Source organism: Phacochoerus africanus, chromosome 2, assembly GCF_016906955.1.
Source record: "Phacochoerus africanus isolate WHEZ1 chromosome 2, ROS_Pafr_v1, whole genome shotgun sequence".
Taxonomy (NCBI): domain Eukaryota; kingdom Metazoa; phylum Chordata; class Mammalia; order Artiodactyla; family Suidae; genus Phacochoerus; species Phacochoerus africanus.
The window spans coordinates 242,638,340-242,662,559 of record NC_062545.1 but is presented as its reverse complement, the minus strand read 5'-3'; the positions used below and the strand labels follow the sequence as shown (position 1 = coordinate 242,662,559).

Here is a 24,220-nt window from a genome sequence, read left to right as displayed (position 1 = left end):
ACCAGCCCCTATTCTTAGCTGCTGGTCCAAAAGTCACCTTATTAACATAACAAAAGACCTCTGTCCTTCTCAGCGCAGGAAATTCCAAAGGTTTCAGTAGCTCTGAGCCAGAATAGGGATGAAGACCAAATAAATATTCCTTTTTTTTTTTGTCTTTTGTCTTTTAGACCTGCATGGGCAGCATTTGGAGGTTCCAGGCTATGGGTCGAATCAGAGCTGCAGCTGCCAGCCTATGCCAGAGCCACAACAACACCAGATCCGAGCTGTGTCTGCGACCTACACCACAGCTCACGACAACGCTGGATCCTTAACCTACCGAGTGAGGCCAGTGATCGAACCCGCAACCTCATGGTTCCTAGTTGGCTTCGTTTCCACTGCGCAACAATGGGAACTCCATATTTCTTATTATAAATACTGTAGCCCATTTGGGGGAAAAAGTTGTTAGATGCTGTGCATATATCAGGAGCAGTGTAAAGCACAAGCTCCACCCATACCTGGCCTAGTCACCCAGGGCCCTGGCCTGTGCTGTGAGTGGACACATGGTGACCTCGGGTGGGATTACTGGTCAGAGCACAGAAAGGGAGGGGATGCCAGAAGCCAGAGTCCAAGAAAGAAGCCAGCTGGGCCCTTGTCATTCACCATCTGACAGCAAGTCCTGGGGAGCAGGGATGAGAGAGCTGTCCTGTCCTTGACCTTTGGCTACAGAGGCCTCAAAACTAGACAAGGTCATGAACTGTTTCCAAGCCAGGCACAGGGGTCCAGGTGGGAGGGTGAAAGAGGAGATGCCTGGAGCAGGAGGGAGCAAGCAGTGGCTGTCACAGGGACCTCTTTCCTGCCTGGCCTTAAATTCCAGCTGTGTCACCTTGGGCAAGTCACTCCACCTCCCTGACTGGCAGGGTGTCCTTGACAAAGTGGAGACAGTAATACCTGTCTCATAGGGTTATTGAGTGCCTGGGTCTAGGCAGGTATTAGAAGACCGTTAACAAACAGGAGCTCCCTCTCTGTTTAACCCCCAGGCAGTGGCTATTTCCATATTCTAAGCAAAGGTCTCACTTCAAGGGAGATATTTAAGATTCAGAAGCATCATTGTTAGAGGGAAGGCAGTGGGGATTCACCAAGCAGGGGTTTCTCAGTCCTGACGGCCACTGGCACCACCTGGGGACTTTCAAAAACCCTCAGAGAACCTGATGTAGTTGGGCTGAGATATGGCCAGGAGCAAAGAGATTTCTACAAACTCCCCAAGTGACTCCAGGGGGCAGCTTGGGCTGAGAATTCCAGTCATGGGGGCTTGTGATACTCCTGATAAAGATCAAGTGAATGAATCAAATTAGCCTTTTTCTTATTGCACTTTAGGGACAAGAGCAGCTGAATGGGGGCCTTGGTGTCCACAGATTTGGGAAATTATAGAAAAATTTAACTCCTCAGACACTAGGGTCAGCTCTGGAATGTTGTCATGTGTTTACAGCTTGGAGATTTTGCCAAGCCTGGTTTAAGTTTGCTTTTTCTTTTTTATAACATGATGAATAGCTCTGTGTTGTTTTTTTCTATTCCTTGTTATTTTGCAATGGCTCTTATTCAAAGGTTTGAAAATTTTGATGTGCTGTGTCCCTCTGATATACACGTCTAAGAATAAATTAGAAAATATTTGAAATATATTTAGGAGAAAAATGCCATGTGGTACTGTAAAGATTGAGGGTCTATAGAAAGACGCCTTTCAGAATAAATGTCAGGCATTCTTTTCAGATGAATAAGTCCCTACAGAGGTCCCATCACAACTCGTCAGTTCATCCCTCAATTCAACACATAACCGCTCATTGATTCTGCAGATAGCGTTCTGGAATGGGGCTGGGGCTCCAACACATGCAGGAATGACATGGAAACTCTTGGTCCAGTCCTGGGAAACTGATGCTCTCTTTCCTTTCACAAGCCAGAGGGATCTGGCAGTGTTTTCTCAGACTTCTCTCTTGTACTCTTGGAATCTTGGTGCCCCCTGCGATCTAAGGAGCAAGGATTACTGAGGAGGAAGTATGACATAGTGCAGTGGTTCGCAAAGTGTGGTCCCTGGACCAGCAGCATCAGCGTCTCTTGGGAACTTAGCACAAGTGCAAATTCTCCCACCCACACAATAGACCTACTGAATCAGAGATCCTGGGGTGAGGGCCAGCCATCAGTGTTTTCACCAGCCTTCCTGGAGATTCTGATCCAGGAGAGGAGAACTACTGATTACAAGCACAGACGGATCATGAACAGAACATTGCTTTGATTGCCAGCTCTGCCACTTATCTCTTGGGTAAGTCACTTCACCTCTCTGACCCTCTGTTTCCTCATTTGTCAAATAAGAATGATAATAAACCTACCACAGTAGACTTGTCTGAGGAGTAAGGGGAGGATGCGAAGTGAATGTTTAGCACTGTTCTTTGCAGGCCTGGGGTGAAAGTGAGGCAAATGAAGCACCTCATGTGCTCCTGTCGGTAGCTCCTCAAATTCTGCATCCAGAGATGGTTCACTCACTTCACACCTTGTTCCTGGCCCTGGCCCTTGATATTCCAAAGTGTTCAGTAAGTGACTGCTACTATTTTATATTATTGAGGAATCATCCATCTTTGGGGACTTGACAAGGCAAAGTTCCAGAGTCAAAGTCTTTAGACAGTTTGGTGTAGAGGAAAGAGCACTGGCTGTGGAGTCCACAGTCCAGGATCCGAACTCGAGGAACCCAGCCATGGAGAGGGGTACAGAGCAGAGGTGGGGTAAGCCCAGCTCCTCAATACTGGCTCAATTCTCTGAGCAGGGCTCTTTCTTCCCTGTTTCCTTCTTTCTGAGAGAAGCAGGGGCCACTTTTTTTTTTTTTTTGGTCTTTTTGTCTTTTCTAGGGCCGCTCCCGAGGCACATGGAGGTTCCCAGACTAGGGGTCGAATCGGAGCTGTAGCTGCCGACCTACGCCAGAGCCACAGCAACACAGGATCTGAGCCACATCTGCCACCTACACCACAGCTCAAGGCAAAGCCGGATCCTTAACCCACTGAGCCAGGCCAGGGATTGAACCTGCAACCTTGTGGTTCCTAGTCAGATTCGTTAACCACTGAGCCACGACAGGAACTCCAGGGGCCACTCTCAAGTTTAGACTCTCTCCCATCTGGAATCACTGTATTTCCTAAGGGAGTACTTCCTTTAGGAAATACAATTGACAAAATCCAATATCCATTCCTGATTAAAAGTCTCAGCAAATTGAGAATTGAAGGGGAATCAAATACTTCCTCTTTCTGTCAAAGGGTACCCACAAACCCCACTGCCAACGTCTTACTTGATATAAAGATGTCCCTCTCCCCCTAGGATCAGGAACAAGGTAAGGATGTCCACTCTCACAGCTACTCTATGTTGTACCAGAGCTAGTACAACTAGCTAGTTCGTTAAGGTGAGAAAAAGAAATGAAAGGCATCCATACTGGAAAAAAAGAAGTCAAATTGCCTTTATGCACGGATGACATGACTGTCTCTGGAGAAAATCAAATGGAACCTACAGTAAAGCTATTAGAACTAAGAAGTGAGGTCAGTGAGGTTGCAGGATACCAAATCTGTGTACAAAAATCAATTTTACTTCTATAAAAATTGGAAGTTGAAATTTAAAAATAATGTCATTTATAAGAGCATACAATATGAAATAGGTACAAATCTGCAAAGGATGTGAAAAATCTGTGCTGAAGGTGAAATTAAAGATCTAAGTAAAAGTAGAGATAGCCCATTACCTAATCCAAGGGCACAAAGATGTGCCTGTACATTTCTTCCCAAACATCTTGGAGTTTTGATCCATTTTTAGTTAGTTCTTGTATAGGGTATGAGATAGGAGTCCAACTTTGTTCTTTTGCATCAAGACAGAACGTTGCAGTTGTTCCAACACCATTTGGTGAAGACCCTGTTCTTCCCCCCATTAAACGGTCTTGGGATCACGGCAGAAAAATCAATTGATCATAAATGTGAGGGTTTCTTTTCAGATTCTCAAATTCTGTTCCATCGCATATATGTCTATCTTTATGTGAGTACCACACAGTACTGTGCTGTAAATTTGCAGTAAATTCTGACATCATGAAGTTTGGGGGCCTTGCAACTCTGTTCTTTCTTTTTCAAGATTGTTTTGGCTATTCAATTTGGACAACTAATTTTTGACAAAGCTAAAAATGTTATTTAGTGGAGAAAGCAAAGTCTTTTCCACACAGTTCTGGAGCAACTTGATATCTGTATGTCTTGATTTTTTATTCTTCTGCCTGTGACGTTTGCTTTGGGCTCAACCCCTAGTTTCTGAAATGCTTATATTCTTGTAGACGTCTTTTCCTTATTCCTTTTCAAAAACATACATTTAATTAAGCTTAGTTAAATATAACTCTTCTTGGTCTGTGCTTTCTCTTTCCAGAGGCTATGGCTTATCTCTCCATTCATAGACTATTTCTGAAATCTGGGAGTATAAGCCCCTTAAAGGGGAAAATTGATGGGAGCCAAGAAAGGAGCCTGTGAATCTGTTCTCTGGGGCTTCCTCAAACAGTGGCCTTCCCTCCCCTTGGCCAGCTCTGGGGAAGTGTCTGAGTAGCCAGAGCTACAAGCACTCAGGCACCTGCAGGGCCATCAGGCACAGGGCAACTTCTCTCACTCGGTTTCCGAAGGAGCCAGGGCTTCCTCAGTACCCCCATCTACTTTGTCCATTAGCGTGCCATATGTCTTCACGCCATAAATCAAGTATCTAGTGCACACAGATGTCCAGCTAACTTGCACAAACAGGACTCAGAGGCCCTGATTTGGCCACTGGTGGGGCAAGAAGTACCAGGAGAGCTCTGTGTGACACAGAAGTCTCTCAGTGTGGTCCCTGGTCCAGCAGCATCAGCATCACCGGGGAACTTGTTTGAAGCCAAATTCTCAAACCTATTGAATCAGAACCTCTGGGGTGGGGCCCAGTAAGCTGTGGTTTATTCAGCCTTTCAGGTGATTCTGATGCACCTGGGCAGTTAAAGCGATTACGGGCTGGCACTGAATTACCAAGATTTAATATCCTATTTCTGCTATTTGTTGCCTGTAAATTAAAATCTCTGGGTCTCAGTCTCTTCGTCTATACAGTGGAGATGATAAAGGTACCAGCCTCCTAAATGCTCTTGTTCAAATTAATGGGCTGATCCATGTAAATTACCTAGGAAGCACTTAATTGTCATTAGCTTATCAATGTGAGTTTCTGTTGTGGCTCAAGTGGGTTAAGAACCTGACATAGTGTCTGTGAGGATGTGGGTTCAATCCCTGGCCTCACTCAATGGGTTAAGGATCCGGTGTTGCTGCAAGCTGCGGCTTAGTTCACAGATGTGGCTCGGATTCAGTATTGTGTCTGTGGCATAGGCCAGCAGCTGTGACTCCGATTTGATCCCAACCCTGGGAACTTCCAAATGCTGCAGGTGTGGCCCTAAGTAAATAAATAAATATGAATTTCCCTTGCTTTCCCTGCTTATGAAAATTCATTGTCACGTGTAACAGTTGTGTAACTATTTCTCAACGAAATTCGTATGTGAAGGTTCTGCTCATTTTTCTCAGAAGCAAGATAAGTATTATTCGCACCTTCATTTGCCCACTTGCAGAAACCGAGGCCCCAACAATGAACCATCTTTCCAGGGTGACAGTATGACAGAAATCGCTTCTGACTTGAACATCTATCTTCATCACATCATGAGTTCTCAGAGTGCAGGACCAGAATCTTAGGGGACACGGGTTTAACCTTTAACTGAGTACCTGTGTTTGTCTACTACAGGAAGAAAGATGTGGTTAATGGTGATGCTGTTGGTTACAGAAAAGTGCTTTGCAGGACCCAGCTCAGCACTGTGCTCATCACAGCTCGCTGAGTCCCCATTTCTGAAAGGGGCGAGGATGTCTGGTGGGGTGGAACAGGCAGTGGTGAGGTAGGATAGGCCAACTCAGTTCCAACATTTCTTAGCTAAGCATTTCAACTCAAACAAGGCACTTGCCTCTTAGAACTTCCTTTTCCTCTTCTGTAATATGGGGCATTATCCCTGCCCTGCCCAGCTCCCAGAGCAGGCTTGGGTCGTCTCAGAGGACATAATAGCGTGGAAGCACTTTGCAAACTGTAAAGTGCATGCACAAGTATGGAACTGAAAGTCACAGAGGGGATGAGGGAAGAGTTTGCTGAAGACAGATACCACCAGCCCCCCCGACCCCAGCACTCAGCAGCCCTGTGGTCTGGCAAGACCAAAGTGCTGTGCAGCTGGTGGGAGGTAGGTGGGAACTGATGGAGAATCAGTCAAGATGTGTGGTCTGACCCATGTCAGGGAGCAGCCTGCGGGACAGGGGGAGCTCGGAGTCCCTGCCAGGCAGAGCCACAGGCCTATGCCATCATAGGTCTGAGCCATCAGCTTGGAAAAACCCACCGCTGGCCTGCTTCCTGGCTAGCCAAGGGCGCTCTGCTAGAAGTGAAAAAATTCTTGTTCCAGCTGCCAGTTCACAAGACCTTGGGCAAGACTCTCCCTTCTCTGGGCCTTAGTTCTACCACACAAGCCAACATAAGGGGGCTGGTTCACACTATCCCATTACCTCTGTTATTATGCCCCCTACATCAAATGCTTGCATCCAAAAATCTTCCCTGCTGTTACCTTTTCCTGGTAATGAAGCATGTGTTTGCCCCTCTTGCAGGATTCAGAGACATAAAACTGAGCTCCCAGGAGACTATTCCTAGTGACTGAGGGTGGAGCTGGGGAACAAGCCTACCTGGATTGGAATCCTGGAGGGCTGTGTAGCCTCGGGCAGCTTGCTTAGTCCCTTTGACCCTCGGTTTCTCCATCTGTAAAATAGGGATCGCCTACCCACCTTACCAGGGTGAAGATCAGTGAGCAGATGTGTGGAAAGGGCTTTGTCCAGCTCCTGGCAGAGGAGAAGCTCCATAAGAAACTGTTAGTATTTTCTTCAGCAACACCAGGGTACAGAGGGGCCACCCTGACTTGACCTCAGGGAAACACAGAGACACTTGAAACTGCTAGGAGCCTGTGTATCCTCACACAGGGGCTACAGACTGTTACTTTTAGGCTTTTGAAAGAACTAGAAATAATCTGAGGACCCCCAGCACTCAGAGGCTCCCAGCCCAGGAACCACTGCTCTGAAATCTTAAAGCTTCTTTCAGCTCTGACCACACCTCAGCTCTGCTGAAGGTCAGCCAAACCTTTTAAAAGAAATCTGCCTGGTCAGTGGCAGCTGGGCCTGTGGCGAGTCCAAGGCAGACCCCAGGAGGAGCGACCACAGCCCAGAGCCCTGTCTCCCAGGGCAGGGCCCCTGGATGAGTGGGGCACATCAGAGGAAAGCTTTCAGCCTCCTGTTCAGTGTAAACCTCCAGGCCTCCTCCCACGTCCCTGATCTGAAAAGGCCAAAAGAGAAGGAAGCAGTTATTTCAAAGGCTGGGCAAGCCCCCTTTGCAAAGGGCCCGGAGTCTTGAGTCCCCATGGACTTGCTGGGAGAGAGAACTTTGCCTGTTTCCTTTGCTTCATTTCCTCCTTCTGCTCTTTGCAGGCCGGTTCTAAATACATGTCTTAGAGGCCAAGATATGTGATGGCAAAAAGCAGAAACCTAGCCAGCAAAGGTAGAGAGAAAACTCAGGAGCTGGGTAGCATGGGAGTGACATGGCAGGTCAGCCATGCGGTGAGGTCTCCTGCGGCAAACTGAGAGCCAGAAAGGAGGTGATAACACCACACATTGTGATTAACTTATAATAAGTCCTTACTCACTTGCCAATAAGGTACTGAGGACTCACAGGATTCCCAGAAGGATCCTATGAGGAAAGTACTATTATTACGATCCCCATTTGACAGATAAGGAAGTGAAGGCACTGAGATGCCCAGTAATTGTCAGACACCAGCACCCACACTGGTAATTACTGGGTACACCAGCTCTGCCCAAGGGAGCACAGGAGTCACTGGCAGGACCAGGAGCCAAGCCAATTCGGCGGTCTTTCCCTGGAACTCCTTGCTTCTGTGTGGTCAGTGTAAGGCTGGCTACTCTAAAAATCAGAACTGTACAAAAAAGGGACCAGCTGTGTGGGAGGGAGTGACCACCCCATTTCTGAGGGGTACCCCAACCAAAAGTACATAATCCCTTGGTGGGGTGTCACAGAGGCAACTGGGGTTGAAGTTAAGCTTCCTTCCCCACAAAAGCACCCACACAGGATGGAAGGGGGAAATGAGACCCATTGCAGTCGCTAAAAAAAAAATCTCCAAAAAGATTTCTAGGTCCCATCTTTTCTTTACATTTTCATGTCATTTATTCATTCTCGAGCTACAAGGCACGATTTCCTGAGCATCTATGATGTGCCAGATGTGGTGCCATGTAACAAGGGACAAGACAGACACAGCCCCTGCCCTCCTGCAGCTTATGCCCCCGTGATGTACACACCCTCCTGCAACCCTCCTCTGTGGTGGCCCTCCTGCTCCTTCCTCTACTAAACCAGGGTTTCCCACTCAGGACTGTGGCTCATTGTTTCCCTTCTGCCAACTCCTCCTGCTAAAATCAGATGCAACTCAAATGCCACCTCTTCCAGGTCACCTTCCCTGAGATTCCCAACAGCACTGTCATTCTTTCTGTCAGGCTCCCATGCCCAGCAGAGGGTGTTGACATGTCTCATAGGGAGTTGTGTTGATCTGCTTTGACTTTCAGGTAGGTGTTGTGGGGAGTGGGGAGGTCTTCTACAAGACCCCAAGCTCACAGACAGCAGGGACTATGTCCTTGTCTGGGTTTCCAATGCCAGGCATCCTGGCACAGAGAAGATGCTCATTCACTCATTCATTCACGCATTCGTTCATTCAGCAACTATGCCCTGAGCACCTACAGTGTGGCACTGCTGTTCTGCCTCTGGGTTTACAGCTGTGAACAAAACAGACCAAAAGCCCACCTTTTTGATGTTCCAGAGAACAACAAAGGAGACACATCAATAACTGAATGAATATGCATTGAATCCTGAAAACCCTTTTGAGACTCTACACCTAGGAAAAGGTACATTTTAGGACGATTTGTATATCCACCAGGCCAAATATTATCTAAACTAAGTGAGCTCTTGAAGGAAACCAACCTTCCTCTGTGGTGAGTGTTTAAAAAATCACCGGAAAGAGATTGTGTTGGAATTAGTTGTTGCAAAATGACCTCGTTTGGGGATCCAAAGCCACTGAGTTATCAGCCTGAGGCTTGGGTAAAATAAAATAAACTAAGCTTTAGAGTCACAGAAATGATTCAATTTGAGGAAACACCAGGCCCAGGGATAGTAAAAACAAAAATAATCACAGCCAACACTTACACAGCATAGACTGTGTGCCAAGCCCGGGAGAAGCCCCTGGTTCCTGACAGATGATGAGGCTGTGTCGGAAGGAAGGGGAGGCTACCAGAGGGGTGACCCTGACTGGCGCTGTCCCTCGAGATGGGGCCATTGTTCACTTAGGCTCCAACTGTCCTGTAAGCCACGGTGAGCTTGCAGCCCTGTGTCTTTGAAATTCCCAGGAATTCAATGGCCGAAAAGACAGGTCTTCCCAAGTGAAAGGAAGTGTGATTCCCTAAAATAGAAAAATTGTGCTCAGAGGAAGAAATTCCTTGTTACTATGGAGGCAACTTTACTCCCTGAAACGATTGGAAGGCACATTTATGGAGAGCCTATGCTAGACCAGGCACTGCGCTAGGACTCTGCTTTACTCTCTGCTGGGCACTATTCTAATGCAAGGCCACACAGGAAGGAAGTACATAGTAGCTGTTAGTCCCCGGGGCTGACATGCAGCCAGGTTATCCCCATATAACTGCCTGCTTTTTAAAGTCTTTACATGTTTACATTCTACAGAGCAGCTGCCTGAGTCCCCGACTGCCCCCTCCCTGCCCCAGCTGCCCCAGTCCCTCCCGCCATCCTTCCCCCGACTTCTCTATGACACCGCTATTCCAGAGTTGATTCCAACACAGCTGGGAGCCCAGAAGGCCTGGCACCCGCTGGTGGCCCAGCCGGATCTGACTGGCCAGTGCCTGTTAAATGTTCTGCTTACACCCTTGCCTGGACCTCTTGGAGCTGCCAGGTCATGGGCATCTATCTCACTTAACCCCCAGCAGTCCTGGGAGAGGAGACACTGACCCTCTTGGACTCCTGCTTTCAGCATTAAATGCGGATCTTCTCCAAGCTTCCTTCCTCCCCACTGCCTTCTCCAGCCTCACTGTGTCCTGTACTGATCTGATCCCAGCCAGCGGTTTCATATCGTTTGTACCCACTCGTACTCCCTGGATTTGCTTCTTCAGCCTGGACCTCTCTCCTGAGCTGGTCACACGGCCAACTGTCTGCTGGAAATCTCACTTCCATCTCCGACTCAACGTCTCCCCAAGTAATTGAGGTCAGCTTTTTGCCAGCCCTCTCCTTCCTTTCCCGCCTCCTCCTGGGTTCCTATTTCTCCCATTCATCTGCGCACATATCCCTGCCATAAACACCCGAGCACATCCATCATGCACCAGGCACCGTACCTGACATGGAGGAGGACAAGGAAGGGAGTAAGAGAAACCCTCTAGTCCGTGGGTGCCCAAGCCTTAAAGCTGAGTGTCACCCCAACCCCTACCCCTCCACCTGCAGTGGGATGTTCAGCAAGTCCTGCCACTTGGCCTGAGCCCAGATCATCATCCTCTCTCACCAAGGCCTCCCTTCCCTGTGGCCCTCTCCTGTTCTTACTCAGCCCCACAGCCAGAGGGACGTCTCTGGCACACAGCTAAAGCCGCCCCTCCTCAGCCTAGATAGAGCCTTCCGTGGATCCTTATTGCCTTAGGGGAAAGTCCAGGGCTCCCTGGCCTGGTGTTCACAGCCCATCCTGACCTCACTGCTCCAGCGGGGTTGGCCTGGGGGGAGAAGAGCTTTGGGATGGTGGAGCCATTTGTGCTCGACCACCGGCTCTTCAGCCTGGATGCAGAGCCTCCCATATACACACGGAAACACACAGGCACAGTCACACACATGCTCGGGTGCACCCGAGACACAAAGGATCAAGCCCACTTACACTAACCACTTACATGCCTATACATGGAGCTGCTGGATTGAGCAAATAAAATTATTAATTTGTTAATAAAAATTTTTTTAGTATAGGTATGTTCCAAATAGCTCAGGGACCAGACTTACTGTATTAAGAAAATAACTTGTTCATCTAAAATTGAAATTGGGCTTCTTGTATTTTATCTGGTGCCCCTGCAGGGACACCATACCACACACACCACAGCTTACACGTGCACACACATTCCACACTGACAGTTCAACCTGTGTGTGAACGTGTACCTCCCACGTCATGCCTCCGAGATGAATGGGCATCTCATCACCTCGACTGAACTGTGGAAGGGCCATGCTGCTGGCCAGCATGGAGAGCTCTTCAGGGAAATGTTTAATCTGAGAATAAGTGCCTAATTGACATGAATTCCTGGACATCCAGGTTCTGGAATGTTGTGTGCCCAGAGCAGTCCCTGTAGAATTTGAAGGCAGACAGCTCAAAAACCTGATCTCAATATATCTGTACTGTGCGTCTTTGGGCAAGGCACCTAGCCTCTCTGAGCCTCCATTAGTAAATCAGTGGAATAGAAATGTTCTATTAATAAGCCAACTCCTTATGGTTATGATGAGACTTACTAAATGACATAATACATGTGGAAGACTTTTTTAGAGTTTTGGGTACAAATTAGTTATTATAAACGCTTATTGTCAAGTTCATACACATGTAATATTAAAGAAATATTACTTGCCATTGGATTCAGAGATGGAACAGCCCCTCAGAGTGTAAGCAGGGCACAGAAGAGGAGAAGGGGATGAAATGTTGGAACAATTAAACTTAGGCAGTGAGAGAGGATGGGAGGAAAATTCTGAAAGTGATGGGTGTATTAATGGCATACATGGTGATGGTCCCACCCATGGATGTATACTTATCTCCAAACTCGTCAGATGGTAGACATTCAATTATACTGTTCTCTGTATGTCAGTCATACTTCAATAAAGTAGCTTAAAAAAACAATAAAGTCAGGCATTAGTATTAATCAAATACTACAGCATCACATACTAAATAGGTCAGGTTCTAAATTCAGACAGGGAGAACTGTGTATGTCTAAAACATTTTGAAAACCCTTTAGGATGGCATATACGATGCTATGCAATGTCAGATAGTAATTCTTAGGCACACTGGAAATTGAGGACCAAAGAATGAAGGAGGGGACAAAAGGAACTTCTTTATGCAAATATCTGGGCATATTCTGATTTTCAAATGACTAGCAAATCCCTAGTGGTGAATGGCAGGGGTGGAATTTCAGCATTCTGCCTGCCTGCAGGATTACCTTCATTCTTCCTAAAACATTGAGCTTCCAAGTGGTTGACATTAGTGTTCATCAATTATCTCCCACCTTGAACACAATAGGATTGGATGTGCCTGTTCCCTTGAGGTTAGGTGAGACCATGTGACTTGCTCTAGCCAATGAAATTTGAAGTCATGTGTGTTACTACCTGGCAGTTCTGCTAAGAGCCAAGTGCTAAGGAACCCTTCATCTCCTCCTCCCCACAGCTGCAGGGGCCAACAACATTGCAGATGGTGAACCCTGAGTATCTAAGAGAGGGCAGTGCTGGGCTGAGACTCTCCCGACTTACAATGGATTTGTAGCTTGAGGGGGAAAGGAACCTTTGCTGTTTCAAGCCATTTATATTTGGGAGGTGTGTGTTACAGCAGCAAAATCCAGCTGATCCTGACTACTATGCTTTATAATCTTAAAACATATTCATAAATTTCTTTGTTAAGGTTTTTTTAAATTAGCATTACTTCTTACAGGAGGAGGAAAGTTTTAAGTAAACTTGTAAGTTAAATGAGCCTGATGAGACTTCACGTCTACCTAGTCTCCTTCCAAACAGAATTAGTAATAACTTAGCACGCAAAATACATACTGGCAAACAGAGTAGCTAACGTAACCACAAAGGAGAGATGGGAATCGGCTCAGGGAAAAAATGGGACAGGAGTGTACCTGGAAGCTTTGCCAAAAGCCAAGAATGAAATATTAAATCATGGATCAGTGAAAGTATTAAGGAGTGGGTAATAGGAAAAATTAGTACCACAAAGCTCTGAACCAGAGGGCTAAGAGTGGGGAAAATCAATGTTTATAGAATGCCTGCTGTGTGCTAGTGTGCTACGTGCATTGAAAATATCATTTCTTTATTATTCTCACTAAAACGCAATGATGTAGCAACTTCAGAGAGGTCAAAGAAGTTGTCAGGGTCACACAGTGGCAGAGCAAGGATTCAAACTCACATTGGCTTCACTCTCACATCCATGCTTTTACTGGAGCCTGAGTTTGGCAGAACACACTGGCCACCATTTGCTCCAGGCGTGGCTGTAACTGAACATGGAAACAGACTAACATTCAGTTTCCCAAGAGCTGGGACATGATGGTCTCTTGGCGAGAACTGAGGTGTCCAGAGGGCTTGCCCCACACAGGGCGGCCCTGCTTATGACTTCCTGCTCTGCACCCACAAGGGTCCCGGGCTTGTTGGGAGCATCCTCCGAGGAGGAAGCAGCATTCCAGGTCCAGATGCAGACAGCTGTGTGCTTTCTCCAACTTAGGGTGACTCATGTTGGGACAAGAAAGCCGCTTCTTTGCCTGGATTCCCTGTCCCCAAATCCTAATCTGGGGAAAGCTGCCTTAAGCTCCCTGAACACAAGACTCTGGGTGGCTGGCGCACGAAAGGGGCGGGAGACCAATGACGTCCAAAGAGAGCAGGGTCCAGAACAAAGAGGAAATTCAGGGTGGGAGATCTTTTTTTTTTTTTTCTCCCTGGCAAGGCTCCTGCGGCCATCTGGCTGAGGGGGCTGTTATTAAACCTCTGGATTGTAGTCTGTTTGTTTTTTAGCAGTTTGCAGCTGATTATTTTCATCAAATTCCCTGCGACCAACTGCGCTGGCTCCGGTAGCAGGCAAACCTGTGCAGCCAGCACTTCCTTTCGGCCGGGTTCACGATTCCCCTTCCAGGGAGGCAGCAGCATCGCTCTTGTCTTATCAGCAAGGAGCCCCAGCCCCAGGGCCTTTACCTCTGGATGCCTGCGCCAGCCCTTCGGCTGTTCCAGCCGATGTCAAACGGACTGACTGGAGCAAAAGATGGGCACCTGGGAGATCAGAAAGCCCCTGGTGGCCAGACCAGTTCCAGGGCCCTTTAGTGTTGTCATTCTAGCTCTGAAAAGGCAGCACCCTCCTTTTCTGGGTGTCTTCACTGTGCGGAAAGACAATTTGGAAAGATCTTAAGAGGGCTGTGTTGGGAGCTCGGATCCAATCTCCATTACTCTTCATATTAGGCAACTGAGACCATTTTTCTTCCTCTGGGGACCACAGATGGTACTGCTTTCTGCCCCTGGGCTTTGTATGCAAATGCAAACATATATATTATAAGCATACCTTGTTTCATTGCACTTGCTTTATTGCACTTTTCAGATATCATGCTTTTTCAAATTGAAGGTTATGGCAGCCCCACATTGAGCAAATGTGTTGGCTCCATTTTCCAGCATTTATTCACTTCATGTCTCTGTGTCACATTTTTTAGCAATTCTCACAATATTTCAAATCTTTTCATCATTATTATATTTATTACAGTGACCCGTAATTGGTGATCTTGGAGGTTGCTACTGCAACCCATTAAAGACTCAGATAATGGTTAGCATTTTTTGGCAGTAAAGTATTTTTAATTAAGGTATGCATATTGCTTTTTTAGACAAAATGCTATTGCACACTTACTAGACTACAGTGTAGTGTCAACATAACCTTTTTTTCTTTTTCAAGGCCACATCTGTGGCATATGGAAGGTCCCAGGCTAGGAGTGGAGTTGGAGCAGTAGCTTGCTGGCCTATGCCACAGCCACAGCAACACCAGATCCAAGCCCCATCTGCAACCTATGCTGCAGCTTGCTGCAATGCCAGATCCTTAACCCACTGAGCAAGGCCAGGGATCGAATCTGTCTCCTCATGGATACTAGTCAGATTATTAACCCACTGAGCCGCAATGGGAACTCCTCAACATAAAGTTTTATGCACTGGGAAACCAAAAAATGTGTGTGATGTGTTTTACTTCAATATTCCCTTTCGCATAGTTGTCTGGAACTAAACCCTAGAGGACCCTCTGGGGTGTCTATACATGTAAATGGCTTAAAACCGTATCTGTACATAGCGAGTTCTCGATAACTATTACTATAAATGTCCTCTTTCCATCCTTCAAGCATGGGCAGTGCATACCTCTCAGCTCTCCTGGCCCAAAGGATGGGTGAGGCCTGGTGTTTCTTGCTTTGGCAAACAAGATGCAGGGACTGGGGGCTTCCCTTCCAGAGGCCATAAAAATTGTCCATGTCTTCAAAGTAACTGTTGTGGCCACAGACTGATGATAACTTTTTACCCAGAGAGGAAAATCCAAATGATTTGGTAAGATGCAGGCTCTGTTGCTCAATCTGTCCCTGGGGTCATATGAGCTCCTACCAGATCTTGTATTTCATATCTGCTTTCTCCTGCAACTGTTTTTCAATAGAGAAATCCTACCCGTGCAACAGGAACACACATGCAAGGTCCTTCAGAATGAGCTTTGGTGTGTGCCAAAAAGGCAAGTTCAAGGTGCGTGTGGTTGGCACTGTCATTTTAAAAAGAAAGGAAGGAGGGAGAGAAGGAGGGAGGGAGAGGGCTCTGTTTCAGGGGAAGGGAAGTGCTCACACATGCCTGATGTGGCAGGAACCTTGGGGAAGGCAGCAGGTGTGTACACGCCAGTGACCCACTCTTGACCTCTCCAAGAGAGGCCCAAGGAAGGAGAGCCCTGCAGGGGAAACCAGAGCTGGAAGTGGCTTTCAATTACTTTCAATGCCCTCTACGGGAAAACAGGAAGAGGGAATTCAAGGCAGGGGGCTCTTGGAGACTGAGGCACTCAGAGCTGGCGGGAGCCCCACTGACTTTGGGGGTGGGCATAGACAACCAAGGGAGGAAAGCCAACCCCCGACCCCCAGAGCTGAAAGAGCCACGTCCTGAGCTTGGGTGGAACTGAGGGGCAGAGGGAGGAGTGTTAGATCTGAGTTGGGGAAGTCACCCCTGGCGATGCCTGTGTGCAGCCCTGGACAAGTCACTTCTGCGCTGCAGGCCTCAGTTCCCCTTGTGGGAAGCTGGAGGATTGGATGGTGCTGTCTCTAGGCATCTTCCTGGAATTGTCTCACGTAGTCTCTGATGCTCTGATGCAGAGGTCAGGTGAAGAAACCAAAGGAGGAGTTCCTGTCATGGCGCAGTGGTTAACGAATCTGACTAGGAACCATGAGGTTGCGGGTTCGATTCCTGGCCTTGCTCAGTGGGTAAAGGATCCAGCGTTGCCTTGAGCTGTGGTGTAGGTCGCAGACGCGGCTCGGATCTGGCATTGCTATGGCTCTGGTGTAGGCTTGGCAGCTACAGCTCCGATTCGACCCCTAGCCTGGGAACCTCCATATGCTGTGGGGTCGGCCCTAGAAAACGCAAAACAGACAAAAAAAAAAAAAAGAAAAGAAAAGAAACCAAAAGGAATGGAGGTGGGTAATTGGTCACTCGAGTTCACACCCCTTCTCTCTGTCCCATGTCAGAGAGACATCTCTAGATGTCCCACATTGTCCACACTTGCTTATCCAGTTCCTGATGGAAAACAACTGTTCACCACCACCTACACAGTTTCACAGGTTTGTCCACGATATCATCCTGTTCCCTCCTCCAGCAGCCCTCTAAGAAAACAATAACCACAGTGACTGAGTGAGATCATGTGTGAGCATTACCCTAATTCCTTTACATGTTTCATCTTACTCAGTCCTCACCATGATCACACGAGGCATGGTTGTCACTGTCGCTGTTTTGCTGATGTCCACTGGTCCTGGCACACATGAGTTCCTCTAGACGCCTGATGACTCTAGTGGAGTCTCTGAGCCTGACCCATGTGCTCTCCACCCAGGGCCCTGGGTCCTGGGCCAGCTCCCCTCTCTTGTGTTAGGCTCTTACTTCTTCCCAGCTGTCCTTGGCTTGGGTCTCCCTCTGACCAAGGGCCCTTGAGAAATCATTCTCCTGATGCAGCAGGAAGAGGCCACTCGGGTGGGCTGGGTTCTAAGAAAGATGCTGAGTAACTTCTGTCTGCTCTTCCCCAGAGAAGGGCTGGCCCACCCAAGTGTCCCAGGACAGCCTGAACAAGTGCCTGGTCTGGAAATTTGTTCCAAAGTTCTTCCTTTCTTGCTGGCTCAGAGGATCCAGGGTCATATCTGCTGGGCCAAGCCCTCAACCTGTGTCCTGGATACTGAGACCGCCCTCTCCTGCTCAGCTTTCCCTCCCTGGTAGCCCTGCCCCTCCCTCCCTGCTGGCTCCTTCCCATTAGCTGCAGCTGAGGAGCAGCAGACGGAGCTTGGACAGAGCCCAGTCAGGAGACTGGGAATCAGAGACGCTCTATCACTTAATAAGGGCATGACTCGAGCGAGGTCAGTCGCCTGCTGAGCCTTGGTTTCCTCTCCTGGAAACTGGGGTTACGAAGGTGGTGGGGCCGCTCTTCCTCTTTGGTCTGCTCCCCTTTTTGCCACCTCTGTTCTGTTCAGACCTGTCTCCTGCCCATGGATCACTGAACAAATCCACTCTCTAGGTAGGCTGGGCAGAGAGCACACTCCCTGAGACTGATCTTGCTGTTAAGGAGTCCACAGTCTAGTGGGGCGGGGGTAATAGACAATTACAAGGACGTGCACTGAAACTGTGATGCCAGAAGCCAAGGGCTCTGGGCCAATTTGAGGAAAGGCATCCAACTCAGGCCTGGGACGACTGCAAAGCATTCCCAGAGGACAAGACATCTCGCTGAGATCTGCATGCTGATAGGCATCAACCCCCTGAAGAAGAGGAAGTGAATATTCCAGGCAGACGAATAGCCTGAGGCAAGGCAAAAAAAAAAAAAAAAAAAGGAGGCAAGGCAGGTTAGGTGACGTGAACAAACATGGTTTGGTTTTACTGGACCATAGCAAGTGCATATGTGTGTGTGTGTGTGAGAGAGAGAGAGAGACAGAGACAGAGACAGAGAGACAGAGAAAGACATAGAGAGAGACAGAGAGAGAGAGAGAAACAGAGACAGAGAGACGGAGAGGGCATGTGTATGCCTGTGTGTACACTCATGCAGGTGGGAGTAGGAGGGGATAGAGAAATGAGCCTGGAGAAGCAGGCATGGAGTGGCTTATGCAAAGCAAGACTATGGGTGGTACACGGAGAGAGCAGTAGGGGGAGAATTGGAGGGATTTTCAGCAGGGAAGAGAAATGGTCAGACATGATTTTAGAAAGATCCTTCTGTCTGCCATGGGAAGAAGGGATCTGATTAAAAAAAAAAAAAAAAGATTGACAATACCAAGCATCTATGAGGATATGGAGCCACTGGAACTCCCATACTCAGATATAATGGGAAGTATACATGTCACTTGTACCACCACTTTAAAGAAATATTTAGCAATATTTAGTAAAGTTGAAGAGAAGATCTTTGTATTCTTAATCCAGAAACTCCATTTCTTGGTTGCCACCCAAAGAGTGTGAGGATATTCACTGAAGTACCATTTGTAATAGTAAAAAAGCAGAAATGACCTATCCAGGGATCTGTAGACAAACAACTCTGTAAACTGCAGTTTTCTTATACGTTGGAATACTACTCAATGGTTAAATGAATGAATTGGATCTCCATGTATCAAGAACAAATCTGAAAACATAATGAGCAATGGGAAGAAAAAGCAACTTGCAAAAAGGACACAAACCTAATATCTTGTGATTTATGGATCATCAGTAGAAAAAGACAGAAAAACACGTGGGAATCTATCACATCAAATTAGCATAATATATACTCTGTAGAAGGAGGGTTGGGGATAGGGTAGGAACTTAGCTGAAATTATAACCTTACATTTCTATAAAAAAAAAAAAAAACCAGAGAATTGACACAAATATAGTTAAATGTCAATATCTGTTGAGTATCTTGTGGCTCTTGCATTGTTTGCTATACTTTTTGATATGTGTGGAATTTTTGGAGATTAAATTTTATTTTTATTTTTTAATTGTAATCAATTGTTATTTCCCCAAAATATTTTTTTTCTACTGTACAGCATGGTGACCCAGTTACACATACATGTATACATTGCTTTTTCTTACATTTTCATGCTCCATCATAAGTGACTAGACAGAGCTCCCAGTGCTACATAGCAGGATCTCATTGCTAATCCATTCCAACAGCAATATTTTTCGTCTGTTAACCCCAATCTCCCAGTCCCTCCCACTCCCTCCCCCTTGGCAACCACAAGTCTGTTCTTCAAGTCCATGATTTTCTTTTTGGAGATTAAATTTTAAAATGGGTTTGTGGATAACGAGGCAAAAAAGAAGCAGATATTGTGGAGAGGTTTTTCTGTGTCCAGGTGAGAGGATCTGGGGACCAGGACTGGGGTGGGAGGGCCACACAGGGATGGAGGGAAGTAGATATAAATGAGCGATGCTCAGAAGGCAGAATCAACGCAACTCTCTGCCTGCTGGGGTCCTTCCTTCTTTCTCTATCCTCAGGATCCTAATCAGAGTTCTGCCTCCAGGAGGCGTCTTTGGCCACTCCAGTCCTCAGAGATCGCTCTACTCTGACATCTTCTAGGCTTTGCAATAACGGTCACTCCTGGAGTCATTTCAAGCAACAATGTCTAAACTTATGGAAAACGGTATGTGTCCATATTTCTCATCTCTCCAGTAAAAGCATGTGTTTGAGCAGGGCAGGAACCCTCTCTTATGCTCTTGATGGGTGTCCCTCCAGGCATGTCTAGGTGGCTAATTGCTGTATGCCAGGCCCTCACTTAATGCCAGACCCATGGTTGGTGCTGGAGAAATTCGAGTTGAACGAATACATGAATAGATAAGTGGATGGCTAAATGAATTCCAGAAAGAATCATTGAGGAAATGCAGAGGGTCAATGTGGCAGCCTTGAATTCAAACCACAACTTTGCCATTAACAAGTAGTGACCTTGGCAAGTCACTTCAGCTCTCTGAATCTGTTTCCCCAGGTAAAAGATGGAGAAAATGCCCATCTTTCAGGATTAATGCTTACAGATAAGATGTATTGCTTGGAGTTCCCATCGTGGCGCAACAGAAATAAATCTAACTAGGAACCATGAGGTTGCAGGTTCGATCCCTGGCCTTGCTCAGTGGGTTAAGGATCCGGCATTGAGATGTGGCTCAGACCTGGCTTTGCTGTGGCTGTGGTGTAGGCCAGCAGCTGTAGCTCAGATTGGACCCCTAGCCTGGGAACCTCCATATGCCGTGGGTACCGCCCTAAAAAAAAAGACAAAAAAAAAGATGTATTGCTTACATATATCCATTGCTTGTATCATATACTATAGAGATTATATCCATAATATAGTTCTAAAATGCCTATAATTTACTCTCCAATCTCACCCATATTTCATACAACGTTCCTTGTTCCTAGCCCAGAAAATGTGGCTTTTCATGCCAGTGGGCACAGCCCCTTCTATAGAAAAGTGGTAGAGCCAGGTGAGCCAATCACATGGTCTCTCCCAGAAATTTTACATAGAGACCTAGCCAATTGACAAACATTTGATGAGCAGCCTGCTTTAACCATGCCCTGAACTTGCACATTAGCCAATGTACTGTACTGAAAGCTGAGAACCTGGGAATTTATGGGGGAAATAGGACACACCACTCTCTTCTGAGTCATGTCACAGCCTGTCTTGTAGGGCCTTTGTAGACGAGCCTTCTCTGGCTTACAAGGCCAAGCTGACTTGTTCCTGTCTTCCCCCCAGCACTGAGCCTTATGCCTGGCACTGAGAAGGCACTCACGTGACATGGGTTCAGATGAATTGTGTTGGAATTGAATGGAAATGGTCCAGGAGGGAGTTCTGTTGTGGCACAATGGAAATAAATCTGACTAGTATCCATGAGGATGCGGGTTCGATCCCTGGCCTTGCTCAGTGGGTCAGGGATCCGGCATTGCTGTGAGCTATGGTGTAGGTCGCAGAAATGGCTTGGATCCCATGTTGCAGAGGATATGGTATAGGCCCGCAGCTGCAGCTCTAATTCAACCTCTAGCCTGGAAATTTCCATATGCTGCAAGTGTGGTCCTAAAAAAAAAAAAAGAAAGCAAAAAAAAAGAAAGAAAGAAAATAAATGGTCCAGGACTCATGAGGGAAAGAAAAAGCAAGCTGGTGAATGCAGACAAATCCAAATCATAGGAGGGATGTTTTAAGCAATTGGAGATGTTTTAAGCAATTGGAGATGTTTAACTTACAGAAAAGGTTCAGGGACAACAAATAGGAAAAGGGATCCGACATTCTCTCGCTAAAAGTTACAGATAAGCAGGTGTGGCTTCATACCAGGAAAATCTTTCTGTTGGAACTGCTCATAGGCATACTGGTTGTCTCATAAGCCTCCCTGTCTGGGGCCGTGTGCAAGCAGAGGTGCAGTACCACTTAGCAGCTATTCAGGCAAAGTATGGGAGGGTTGGACCAGATGACCTGCAAAGTTCCTTTCAACTGGGAGTGTCTAAGACGATGCTTTTATTTATTGGTGCACCCTAGAGGAAATCATTAGTCAAAGTTCTAGTTATTAATGAGACCTCTCAGAAACTTTGGCCATGTGTTCTGAAATAAATATCAGATAAAGGGCATCCATGGAATAACTGCTAAGATTTATCTTTTCAGTTTTTATTATACAGTTTTATTAATGTTGGATAAAGTTTTGAGAAAAGCTTTTTTTGCCCTAAAAATGTTAATGGGTTGCCTGTCAGCTTCAAAAGAAGAAAAACTGCTCACATGAGAATTATACAGTTATAGCATTAACCCAAAGTGGAAAGAAGAAGCAAAGTTCCAGGGGCATGTGCTCAACACATGGGCATGTGCTCAACACATGGGCATGTCCACCCTCTCTCTTTCTACAGACTGCCTGAAGTCACCAAGAGGACAAAGTCAGGATGAAGACCAGGCCAGCTTACAGCGTCCAGTGGGGCCCTGTTGTCTGTGTGAGCCCAGCTAACTGAAGATGAATAGACAATTTTCCGTAATGATACCTTCACTGGTATTTACCTCTCCTGTCAGCTTAACAATCCACTCCCTGAATAAGCAGGACCATTTTCAGAAGAGGTTGAAAGAGAAGGGCTAGGGGGGCTTGGGGGAACTCTGTCCTGGTCTTACTTTCTTCTTGGGCATCTTGGTATTTGCCAGTTAGCCATCCCTAGGTAGACCTAGCCATCAGGTAGGCATGCAAATCCATATATCAGCTTCCAGATTTATACATCAAAGTCAAAGAGGTAGCTACATGGCCAATAGGCATGACAGGATCCTATCATTAAATAAGTACCTATAACAGTGGTTTTTAACCTTGGTTGAGCAGAACTTTAAAAACCCAAGAATTTCCATTTGAAACCACTAAAATAAGAACCTCTGAGGGTGGACACAGACACTGGCATTTTTACCTTTTTTTTTTTTAATGAGATACACTTTAAATACCTCTGAAATGTATACATCTTAACTACACATCTTAATGTGTTTTGATGAATTTATACACTTATGCAACTAACACCCCATCAAGATATGCAGCATTTCCACCACCTCTGAAAGTTCCTACTTGCCGCTTCCTAATCAATCCCCAGAGCTCAAGATGCAAACATTGTTCTGATTTTTTTTTTTCTTTTTAGGGCCTCACCCATAGCATATGGAGGTTCCCATGCCAGGGGTCCAATTGGAGCTACAGCTGCCAGCCTACAACACAGCCATAGCAATGTGAGATCCAAGCCGTGTCTGTGACCCACACCAGAGCTCATGGCAACACTGGATCCTTAAACCACTAAGTGAGGCCAGGGATCGAACCTGCAACCTCATGGCCCCTAGTCGGATTCATTTCTACTGCACCACGGCAGGAACTCCTGATTTTTTTCAACCATAGATTAGTTTTGTTTGTTCTGGAATTGCACTTAAGTAGAATGATACAGTATGAATTCTTTTGTGTCTGACTTCTTTCACTTGCATAATGCTTCTGATTTTCATTCATGTTTTGTATGTATTAGTCCCATTCCTTTTTCATTACTTAGTTGTATTCCATTGTGTGGATGTACACAATTTCTTTCTCCATTAAGCAGTTAATAGACATTTTGGTCACTTCTAGTTTGTGGTAATTCTGAATAAAGCCTCTCTAAACATTCACATACAAATCTTTGGGAGTATATATGTTTTTATTTCTCTTGGTTAAATAGTCAGAAGTGATAGTGCTGTATTTTACTACAAGTAGAAGTTTAAATTTCCAAACTGTTTTCCAAACTATATCATTTTTACATTCCTACCAGCAATAGATGAGAGTTTCAGTTGCTCCACAACTTTGCCAGCACCTTTTATTGTTAGTGTAGCTTTTTGAACAAACTTTATTTTAGAACAGTTTTAGGCTTACAGAAAAAAAAATGTAAAATTAGTAAAGAGAGTTCTTACATATCCTGCACTCAATTTCTCTTATTATTAGCATTTACATTAGTATGGTAGAATTTGCTACAATTAATAAACCACCTCTGGTAATTATTATTAACTAAAGTCTATTTTTTACTTGAATTTCTTTAAGTTTTATCTTATGTCCTTTTCTACACCACCCACAATACCACGTGACATCTAGTTGTCATGTCTCCTTAGTCTCCTCTTGCCCGTGACTATTTCTCAGACTTTCCCTTTTTTGTTTAAGACCGTGAGAGTTTTGAGGAGTATTAGGTATCTCAGAGGATGTCCTACGTTGAGATTTTCCTGATATGCTTTCTCAAAATTAACTCAGATTATAAATTCTGAGGAAGAATACCACAGAGATACAATCATTCTCATTATATCATATCAAAGGTATGTACCATTAACATGACTTCTGACAGGTGATGATGACTTGGCTGAAGTATTAAGAAAAAAGCCTTTCGATGTGTCCATATATTTACCTTTTCCATTGCTCTTTATTCTTTCTGCAGTATCCAATTTGCTATTATCCAAATCTAGGGAATTTAAAAATTTTCAGATATTACATTTTTGGGGTTTCCAGAATTTCTATTCAGTTATATTTTGTTTCCATTTCTGTGTTGAGATTCTCTCATCTGTTCATTCATTATGCTCATCTCTTCCTTTACTGATTTTTTTTTTGTCTTTTTAGGGCTGCACCAGCACCATGTGAAGCTCCCAGGTGAGGG

At 45.9% G+C, this 24,220-nt stretch overlaps 1 long non-coding RNA gene across 2 annotated transcripts; it reads left to right on the top strand.

The window, feature by feature from the left end:
• Positions 1-1,854: 1,854 nt before the first annotated feature.
• LOC125121309 (uncharacterized) lies at positions 1,855-22,711 on the top strand. Of its 2 annotated transcripts, none has more exons than XR_007133431.1 (3): positions 1,855-2,290; positions 19,605-19,724; positions 21,953-22,711. It is a non-coding gene; the product is annotated as an uncharacterized LOC125121309 (long non-coding RNA). The 2 variants fall into 2 exon arrangements; XR_007133432.1 differs by having other exon boundaries at positions 19,579-19,724.
• The last annotated feature ends 1,509 nt before the right edge of the window (positions 22,712-24,220 follow it).